The following is a 9,579-nucleotide window of genomic DNA, read 5'->3' on the forward strand; positions in this document are numbered from 1 at the left end:
TGATTCTATATAAGTAATAATATTTGAATAGTACTTAAATTAAATTCAGGGCCAGTGACAAGCCTTGATTGTTCAGAACTTTTGTGTAATGAAGTTTTATTGAAGTAGAAAGCTTCTGACATAGACATCAGAAGGGGGCAGAAAGAGCACCCTGCTGCTAGTTTATAGTAAGAAATTGCTGTATATGGTTAGCAAGTTGCAAATTAGAGAAAGGAAGTGCCTCAAAATTGAGAGAGTTACACCAGGCCCCTCACCCACAACATTCATTTTGAGATAGCATTGACACAAGGTGAGTCATCCTGGGCTATAAAACAATTGACATGAATCCTGAAGAAAGGTAGATTTCCAAGCAAATGCATAGTTTTATTAACATAGCTTAACAGAACATTTCCATGAGTAAAACATACTGGTTTGTTGAGCCAAGAAAGGCAAATACTTAGTTCATTAACATAGCTTAAGAAAAACATTTCCATAAGAAAAATCGCATTGTTAGCTCAAGGTTCGAGAAAAGTTAAGTTCAGGTGGAACCAGGTGTCATGGCAACACAAAATTTTAAAAGAAACCGTCTTTTAATTTTGTGTAGAGAAGGGAAAAAAATGTTTGACACTTGTAGCTTGTTTCCTCCTGCTGCTTAAGAAATAGGAAGAAAAAGTCTGACACTTGCAGTCTATTTCCTCTGTTTGGGGACACCTAGCCTTCCTGCTTGTTACCCTCTCATTCACCCCTTTTCTTTCAGGAAAATTATATTGTCACCCTGCTTATTTAACTTATATGCAGAGTACATCATGCTAAATACCAGGCTGGATGAAGCACAAGCTGGAATCAAGATTGCAGGGAGAAATACCAATAATCTCAGATATGCAGATGACACCACCCTTATGGCAGCAAGTGAAGAGGAACTAAAGAGGCTCTTGAGGAAAGTGAAAGAGGAGAGTGAAAAAGTTGGGTTAAAACTCAACATTCAAAAAACTAAGATCATGGCATCCAGTCCCATCTCTTCATGGCAAATAGATGGGGAAATAATGGAAACAGTGAGAGACTTTATTTTCTTGGGCCCTAAAATCACTGCAGATGGTGACTGCAGCCATGAAATTAAGACACTTGCTCCTTGGAAGAAAAGCTATGACCAACATAGACAGCATAGTAAAAAGCAGAGACATTACTTTGCCAACAATGGTCTATCTAATCAAAGCTATGGTTTTTCCAGTAGTCATGTATGGATGTGAGAGTTGGATTATAAAGAAAGCTGAGCACAAAGAATTGATGCTTTTGAACTGTGGTACGGAGAAGACTCTTGAGAGTCCCTTGGACTGCAAGAAGATCCAGCCAGGAACTCAGTCCTGAATATTCATTGGAAGGACTCATGTTGAAACTGAAACTCCAATACTTTGCCCACCTGATGCAAAGAACTGACTCACTGGAGAAGACCCTGATGCTGGGAAAGATTGAAGGTAGGATGAGATGGGGATGACAGAGGATGAGATGGTTGGATGGCATTACCGACTCGATGGACATGAGTTTGGGCAAGCTCTGGGAGTTGGTGATAGACAGGGAAGCCTGGTGTGCTGCAGTCCACGCGATCGCAAAGAGTCGGACACGACTGAGCCACTGTAATGAACTGAACTGATGCTGCCTAGGGAGAGGGGCATTGTTCTCTTCCATAACTGCTTCTGGGCTGATGAAGGGCGTCGTCCCTAAACTGATAAGGGAACATTCTCCTAACCCTCATATTGAGGATCTCTGATCCAGGGGCCCCAAGTAGTAGTTGGAGGAAGCAGTCATAGTCGTAGGAGTTTGAGCAACCATTTGTAACTTAAAAGCCTTCATGAAGCTAGAAACAAATCTAGTTACACAGTTATAGATGCAGGGAGCAAACAGCAAAAACAGAGCAATCAGAATTATTGCAATTAGGATAGTTTTCCACCAAGAGGAACTAGTTAATGTTTCCCAAAGTGAGGCAATTGAGGTTTCAGCAGCATCTATAGCCTGAGTCATCTTGTTCATGTGTTTTGTAAAGTGAGTAATATTAGTGCTCGGAACTGGTATATATGTACAGCATTGGGTATGAATAATGGCACAAGTTCCTCCCTGTGCAGCTGTTAGAATATCTAAGGTCATTCTGCTTTGTAAAACCACTTTTCTAATCTGTATTTGTTCAGCATTAAGAGGTAAAACAGCTTTTTGAGAATCTTGTAAAGCCTGTTGAGTAAAGTTCATCAGAGCATCAACTCGCAGCATAATGTCTGTAGTTCCTAGAGAGAGAACAAATATTGCAGCCAAATAATCATACCAGTTTAATATAGACTTGGTTCAACGAGTTCTAAGGTGTGGCAACTTAGCAGGCTTCTCTGGAAGCTCTGAAAATGTGAAGCCATGAGTAAAAGCTAGACCTAGGGTGCATCTCCCTAACCAGCCAGGGGGAAGCCACACCCATAGGTAGGATGCTAATTCTAATATATTCTCAAAAATGAAGATGGACAGCCATTTATATATGTATGTATATAGATTTAGATATGACAGGTAAATGGAGTAGCAAATACTTACATATAAATGTTTATTATAGTGATAAGAGGTTGAAGAAAGAAACAGAATTAGAAGTGTTCTGAATATCCTATCTCAAATATGGGGCATCACATTAAACTATTTTATTTTTTGACTCAGAAGTTAAAGAATGACTTTGAACAATGACTGAACTGAACTGAAAGGATAATATTATGAGAATATAAAACATGACCCTCTAAGTCATTGGAAAACACAAAAATGAAGTCTCTATACTGAAATTTAGAAAAGCACGGATTTTTTAAAGAAAGCATATAAGACAAATGGGAAGAAGAAAATCAATATCAATTATTAAAACAAATGTGAGTTTAACTCCTACATTGAGATTGAATAGAGAGGTAGATGTGTGTGTGTGTGTGTGTGTGTGTGTGTGTGTGTGTGTGTTACACTGAGTTGAAAAACAATTTGTGAAAGAAAACCTTTGAAAAAGTTAAACAAAAAATGTTACACAAATGAAAACAAAAGGAAAACAGGGGTAGCAAAATACCACTTGCAGTAAAATTCAAAACATTAAGTTTTAAATTTAATTAAATTAAGTAAAATTCAAAACATAAAGCATTAAGTGGGACCAAAAGTTCATTTTATATTGATAAAGCATAAGATTCTTAGTGTAGTAAATGTTTTACTTAATTACTAAATAATTATCAGGAAAAATATAAATAACTGGTTTATTGAACCCACCAAAATTTGAGAGGTATGAATAACAAATGTTTTGTTCTGTTTTGTTTTTCCTGTCACTGCCTTCAGTGATGCCCTCTTGACCCTGTCTTCTCAATCCATTTAATGACATTTCAGGTAGCCTCCTCAGTTGGTCATTTTTAGCGATCATTAAGCAGCACATGGGAGAAGGCAATGGCACCCCACTCCAGTACTCTTGCCTGGAAAATCCCATGGACAGAGGAGCCTGGCAGGCTGCAGTCCACGGGGTCGCTAAGAGTCGGACTCGCCTGAGCGACTTCACTTTCACTTTTCCCTTTCATGCACTGGAGAAGGAAATGGCAACCCACTCCAGTGTTCTTGCCTGGAGAATCCCAGGGACGGCGGAGCCGTCTATGGGGTCGCACAGAGTCGGACACAACTGAAGCGACTTAGCAGCAGTAGCAGCAAGCAGCATATATTCCAATTAAAAACTATAAACTCATTTCCTCCTTTCCCTCCCGATCTTACTTGACGATCACACCAAAGGACCTGCAGAGGAGACAGGTATGGGCTTCTTTTCTTTTAACCCTCCCTCCCTCTCTTCTGGTTCTAGTTTTTCTGGGATATAAAACCTGAAAAAAGGAAACAGAAGAAATAGCAGGGGTTCTTTCATATAATTGGCTGTCAAGGTGATATTTTTTTTCTCCCAATGCTTCCCTAGTACACAGTCTGACAATTAACATTTTCTGTTAGGTACTCACAAGACAGAAAAAGAGAGTGTGTGTCAAGGTCTCTTGCAGGGCACGTTATCAATTTTGTAGGGAGTCCCACAGAAGGTCCTTCCTAACACGCAATTTTTTTAATAGTTGGATTTGCTGTCTTCTACTTTCAACCCCAGATCTAACCCCTCACATTATATTTGCATAGACTTTGCTGCTGTGGTCCTGTGATCTATCTGGTGGTCAGCCCTTTTGAACTATGCGTCAAGGTCAACTAATTTTATCAATGTCCACTTGATCCCAGGAAATCCATTTCCTTGCCATGTCAAACACAGGGAATTCAAAGTAAATCGGAATGAGATATCAATATACTTCACATATAGGTACACTTTTTCTTGGAAAACTTGCTTCAGTTAACTAGGGACGGGAGAAGCACTTCCACCTTTTCTGTGGAAAAGACAGGGAAAAGTTATGGCACACCTCAATAGGCCAATGGCTCACTACTCAAAAAAATCTGCCCACTGCACAAACAACTGTTTACATTAGGAGTGCCTGATCCTGACTTCTGTACCTTTATTTAAGAATGTGGAGTACTTGACATATTTTTGTCCTCAGCTTTGAAAGCTAACTCTCCAAGTTCAGGGAAATATGAAGTCCCATACAGTATTCTATTATATAGAATATAAAAGGGAAAAAAAAGAAATGTAGATGTAATGGTTATCCATAAAAAGAAAATAACTAGAAAATAATGATTCTTTTTTTCTCAATTTTCATTACTTGAATTGGCAAAACTTAATTTAGAATAATAAAGATCTAAATATCACAATTAATAATATTGACTTAAGAATAATCTATGGACTATTATAACTAATAAACTAAGATTAAACTATATAAATGTGCCTACAAGTTTTTTAAATGATCTCTTATCAAGCCACAAAAAAAAGCTCAATAAATTCTGCAAAGTATTCATTATACAGGTTCCAATAACATATCTAGTGCAATGAGATGAAATTAATAACTAGGGGATAAAAACAACAACAAAAACTAAACCCACATGAAAAAAAAATTATCCTTAATTTTATTTAGGCAAAAATAAGAATCAGAACTTCACTCACAAACCAAACTGAAAATTAGTGATTTCAGTCTCGGTCCACAGAGCTTATACTTAAATCAAACTTTTGGCCTCCATGCTTAATAGTGACAGACACTGTAAAGAACAAAAGTCAGCATACTATGGACTACAGGTAAATTCTAATCCATCACGCTTCTTTTTAATAAATAAAGTTTTATGGGAACATAGTCACATTCATTCATTTTCACTTTTTCCATGGCTGCTTTGCTGCTGAGACAGACATGACTGAGCGACTTCACTTTCACTTTTCACTTTCATTGGAGAAGGAAATGGCAACCCACTCCAGTACTCTTGCCTGGAGAATCCCAGGGATGGCGGAGCCTGGTGGGCTGCCGTCTACGGGGTTGCACAGAGTCGGACATGACTGAAGCGACTTAGCAGCAGCAGCAGCAGCAGCAGCAACTGCTAATGGCAGTTTAATACTTATGACAGAGATCATTAGACCAGAAAAGCCCAAAATATTCACTGTCTAGCCCTTACAGAATAAATTTGTAAGCTCTGATAAAAAGAGGAAACAAAAAGATAAATTCATGATCAAAACAAGATAAACATTTTCATGGACCATATATACAAAAAATATGCATTAACTTGAAGGAAAAAAACAATAGGAATGGTAGCATACGATTCAATAAATGCCAAAAGACAAGAGGTAAACAACTTTAAAATGCTATAAGAAAGAAAAAACAATGCCTGTCACCTTAGATGTATGTGCTTAGTCACTCAATTGTGTCCAACTCTTGCAATCCCATGGACTATATAGCCCATCAGGCTCCTCTGTCCATGTGATTTCCCAGGCAAGAATACTGGAGTGGGTTGCCATTTCCTTCTCCAGGGGATTTTCCCAGCCCAAGAATTGAACCTGTGTCTCCTGTATCTTCTGCATTGCAGACAGATTCTTTACACATTGAAAATATATCCTTTAAAAATGAAGGTGGGGCAGCCAGTTTGGAAAATACTCTGACAGTTCTTCAAAAAGAGAAATAGAAAAGTGTTCACACACACACAAAAAAACCCTTATAAACCAGTGTTCTTAGAATTATTCACAAAAGCCAAAGGTTGAAAATCCCAAAGGGGGACATCCCTGGTGGAGTATTGACTAGGACTCCATGCTTCCAATGCAGGGGGCCTGCGTTCCATCCCTTGTTGGGGAACTAGATTCCACATGCTGCAACTAACAGTTTGCTTGTCACAACATGCTACAACTAAGTCCTGGTACAGCCAAATAAATAAATCAATTTTTAAAAATCCCAAATGTCCATTCACTGATAAGTGGATAAACAAAATATAGGCTATGCATATGCTGGAATACTAGTTGACATAAAAAGGAATGCTGTACTGATACATGGCACACATGGATTAACACTGAAAACATTAGGCTAAGTGAAGAAATTCATACAAAAAAAATCACATATTATATGATTCCAGCAAGATGAAATGTATAGAATAGGCATCAAATTTATAGAGATAGAGGTCTTCCCTGGTGGCTCAGTTGTAAAGAAACTGCCTGCAATGCAGGAATCACAGGTTCGATTCCTGGGTTGGAAAGATCCCCTGGAGAAGGAAACGGCAACCCACTCCAATGTTCTTGCTGAGAAATCCCATGGACAGAGGAGTCTGGAGGGCTACAGTCCATGGGATTGCAAGAGTCGGACACGACTTAGAGACTAAACCACCACCACCATAGAGATAGAAAGCAGATTAGTGTTTGCCAGAGGAATTGGGATAAGGTATAAATGAGGAGTGACTACTAATGAGTATGGACTTCTGCTTTTATTTAGAGCATAGAAAGCTGGAAAGATCACTATTTCCACTTTAATAATAATAAAAAGTCAAATAACCTTCAAAATCATAACTTTTCCTGAGTGCACTAGAAGACTTGAATTCACAAGGCAAGCAACCAAGTAAATAAAATCCCAAAGAGTGACAAGCCCCACCAAAGAGAAATAGGATACCTGAACTGTCTCACTTTTGACAGCATGGGAAAAAGAAGTAGCTATCATACAGGCAGGTAAGAAGAAATCAGTTCCTAAAGGCCAATTGTGGACTACAGTTTGAAACAAAGCTCTTTCAATACAAGTAGTTGTCTAGTAGAATTTAGTGAATTTTTTATGTTCTTCCTTACATATTTTCATATTGTTTGAATTGTTCATAATGGAACTTTTTCATTATAAAACCAATACAATGGAGGTTATTTGTTTACTGTAGAGGGAGGGTGGGAATCTACAAATGATATGAATAGGAAAATCACAGAAGAGGAAGCTGAATGCCCTATGTGTGTGTGTGTGCAGAGTCGTGCCCGACTCTTTGAGACTCCATGGACTGTAACCTGCCAGGCTCCTCTGTCCATGGAATTTTCCAGGCAAGAATACTAGAGTGGGTTGCCATTTGCTTCTCCAAGGGATCTTCCCGACCCAGGGATTGAACCCTCATCACGTGTGTTTTCTGCACTGGCAGGCAGATTCTTTACCACTAGCACCACCTGGGAAGGCCCAATGCCCTATAAACATACAGATAGTATATAACCAATATTACTGATAGTAAAGGAAATGCAAAATACAAAAATAATGAAATATCATTTCATATCTCTATAGTGACAAAATATGTTTATAAACTCCCTGTACCATTTGTTAGTAAGGATGTGAGAAAATAGGGAGGGGAACTCTCATATTCTTCTGAATAAATTGTTATCACCACATTCTGGAAAAATCCTTTGAAGTTAAACATGGTGATATCTAAGGGAGCCTCAATTTCACATCTAGAAATATACCCTAGAGAAAGTTCTATACAAGTGTATATGGGGTAAAATAAGAATGTGCATTTGAGAAATAATAACTTCAATCAATAAACTACAGTGGATTAATGAAAATATACCATCACAAGCTGAAATCAAAGCTGCTGGTAGAAATGTCAACAATCTCATATATGCAGATAATACAACTTTAAGAGCAGAAAATGAAGAATAACTAAAGAAACTTTTGAAAGCGGAGAGTGAAAAGGCTGGGTTAAAGCCCAACATTCAAAAAACTAAGATCATGACATCTGGTCCCATTACTTCATGGCAAATAGAAGGGGAAAAAGCGGAAACAGTGACAGATTTTATTTTCTTCGGCTTAAAAATCACTGTGGATGGTGACTGCAGTCATGAAATTCAAAGACACTTGCTCCTTGGAAGGAAAGCTATGACAAACATAGACAGCATATAAAAAGCAGAGACATCACTTAACCAATAGAGGTCTATATAGTCAAAGCTATGGTTTTTTCCAGTGGTCATGTGCAGATGTAAGAGCTAGACCATAAAGAAGGCTGAGCACCAAAATAATTGATGCTTTCGAATTGTGGTGTTGAAGACTCTTGAGAGTCCCCTGAACTGCATGGACATCAAACCAGTCAATCCTAAAGGAAATCAACTGAAACTGAATGATTCCAATACTTTAGTCACCTGATGCAAAGAGCAGACTCATTAGAAAAGACCATGATGCTGGAAAGATTGAAGAAGGTAAAAGGAGAAGGGGCAGCAGAGGATGAGATGGTTAGACAGCATCACCAACCCAATGGACATGAATCTGAGCAAACTCTGAGATGTGAAAGAATTATATATCCATCTATAGAAGAATTATATATTGTGTATGGATAAACATATAGTAAACGAATGATAACAATAATGTGAAAGATGAGCATGCAAGTCATACTAAAGGGAGGTATAGAGGGAGATTAATCTTAGGCAGGGTAAACTAGAGGCTTCAGTTGATCACTAAAGTATTATACCTTTAAAAACACCTAATTGAAGCAAATATGAAATTATGATAAGATTTTTACAAACTGTCATGTTTGCTTCTGTATTCTTTTTGAGACTGAGGCTTCTCTGGTGGCTCAGATGGTAAAGAATCCACCTGCAATGCAGGAGACCTGAGTTTAATCCCTAGGTTGGGAAGATCCCCTGGAGGAGGGCATGGCAACCCACTCCACTTTCTTGGCTGGAGAATCCCCATGGACAGAGGAGCCTGGCAGGCTACAGTCCCTGGGGTCACAAAGAGTCAGACACGACTGAGCAACCTAGCACAGAACACAGCACAATACTAAAATTTAAATGAGTACAATTACAACAAAAATTCTAAACTCAGGAAGTTTGGCCTAAATCTGGTCACAATTCTAAAATTTTAATTTTTAATACATCCAATATAAAATTAAAAAGATGAAAAATCTATTCATTCCACTTAAGAAAATAATAAAATCACTCCTCGGGGAGTAGGAGAAAGAAGTTATGAAAATAATTAGAGAAATTATTAAATTATAAAATGGAAAAATATGCCAACATTGGTAAATACAAATTTTTCCTCTAAAAGGGGGAAGAACTTTAGCAAGCATAACAAACAAAATGAAAACATAAAGAAAGCAGATAACAAAGAACATTAAGAATTAGAGGAGAAAAAAATAAAGTAAAAAGTAAATTATGATAATAAATAAACTTGAACAGTAGGTAATTTGCTAACTAAATAAAACTTAGATTCAATTTAATTAAGAAAGCTCAAT

The sequence above is a fragment of the Giraffa tippelskirchi genome, chromosome X (assembly GCF_054371585.1).
Source record: "Giraffa tippelskirchi isolate mGirTip1 chromosome X, T2T-mGirTip1v1.2.pri, whole genome shotgun sequence".
NCBI classification, from domain to species: Eukaryota; Metazoa; Chordata; class Mammalia; order Artiodactyla; family Giraffidae; genus Giraffa; species Giraffa tippelskirchi.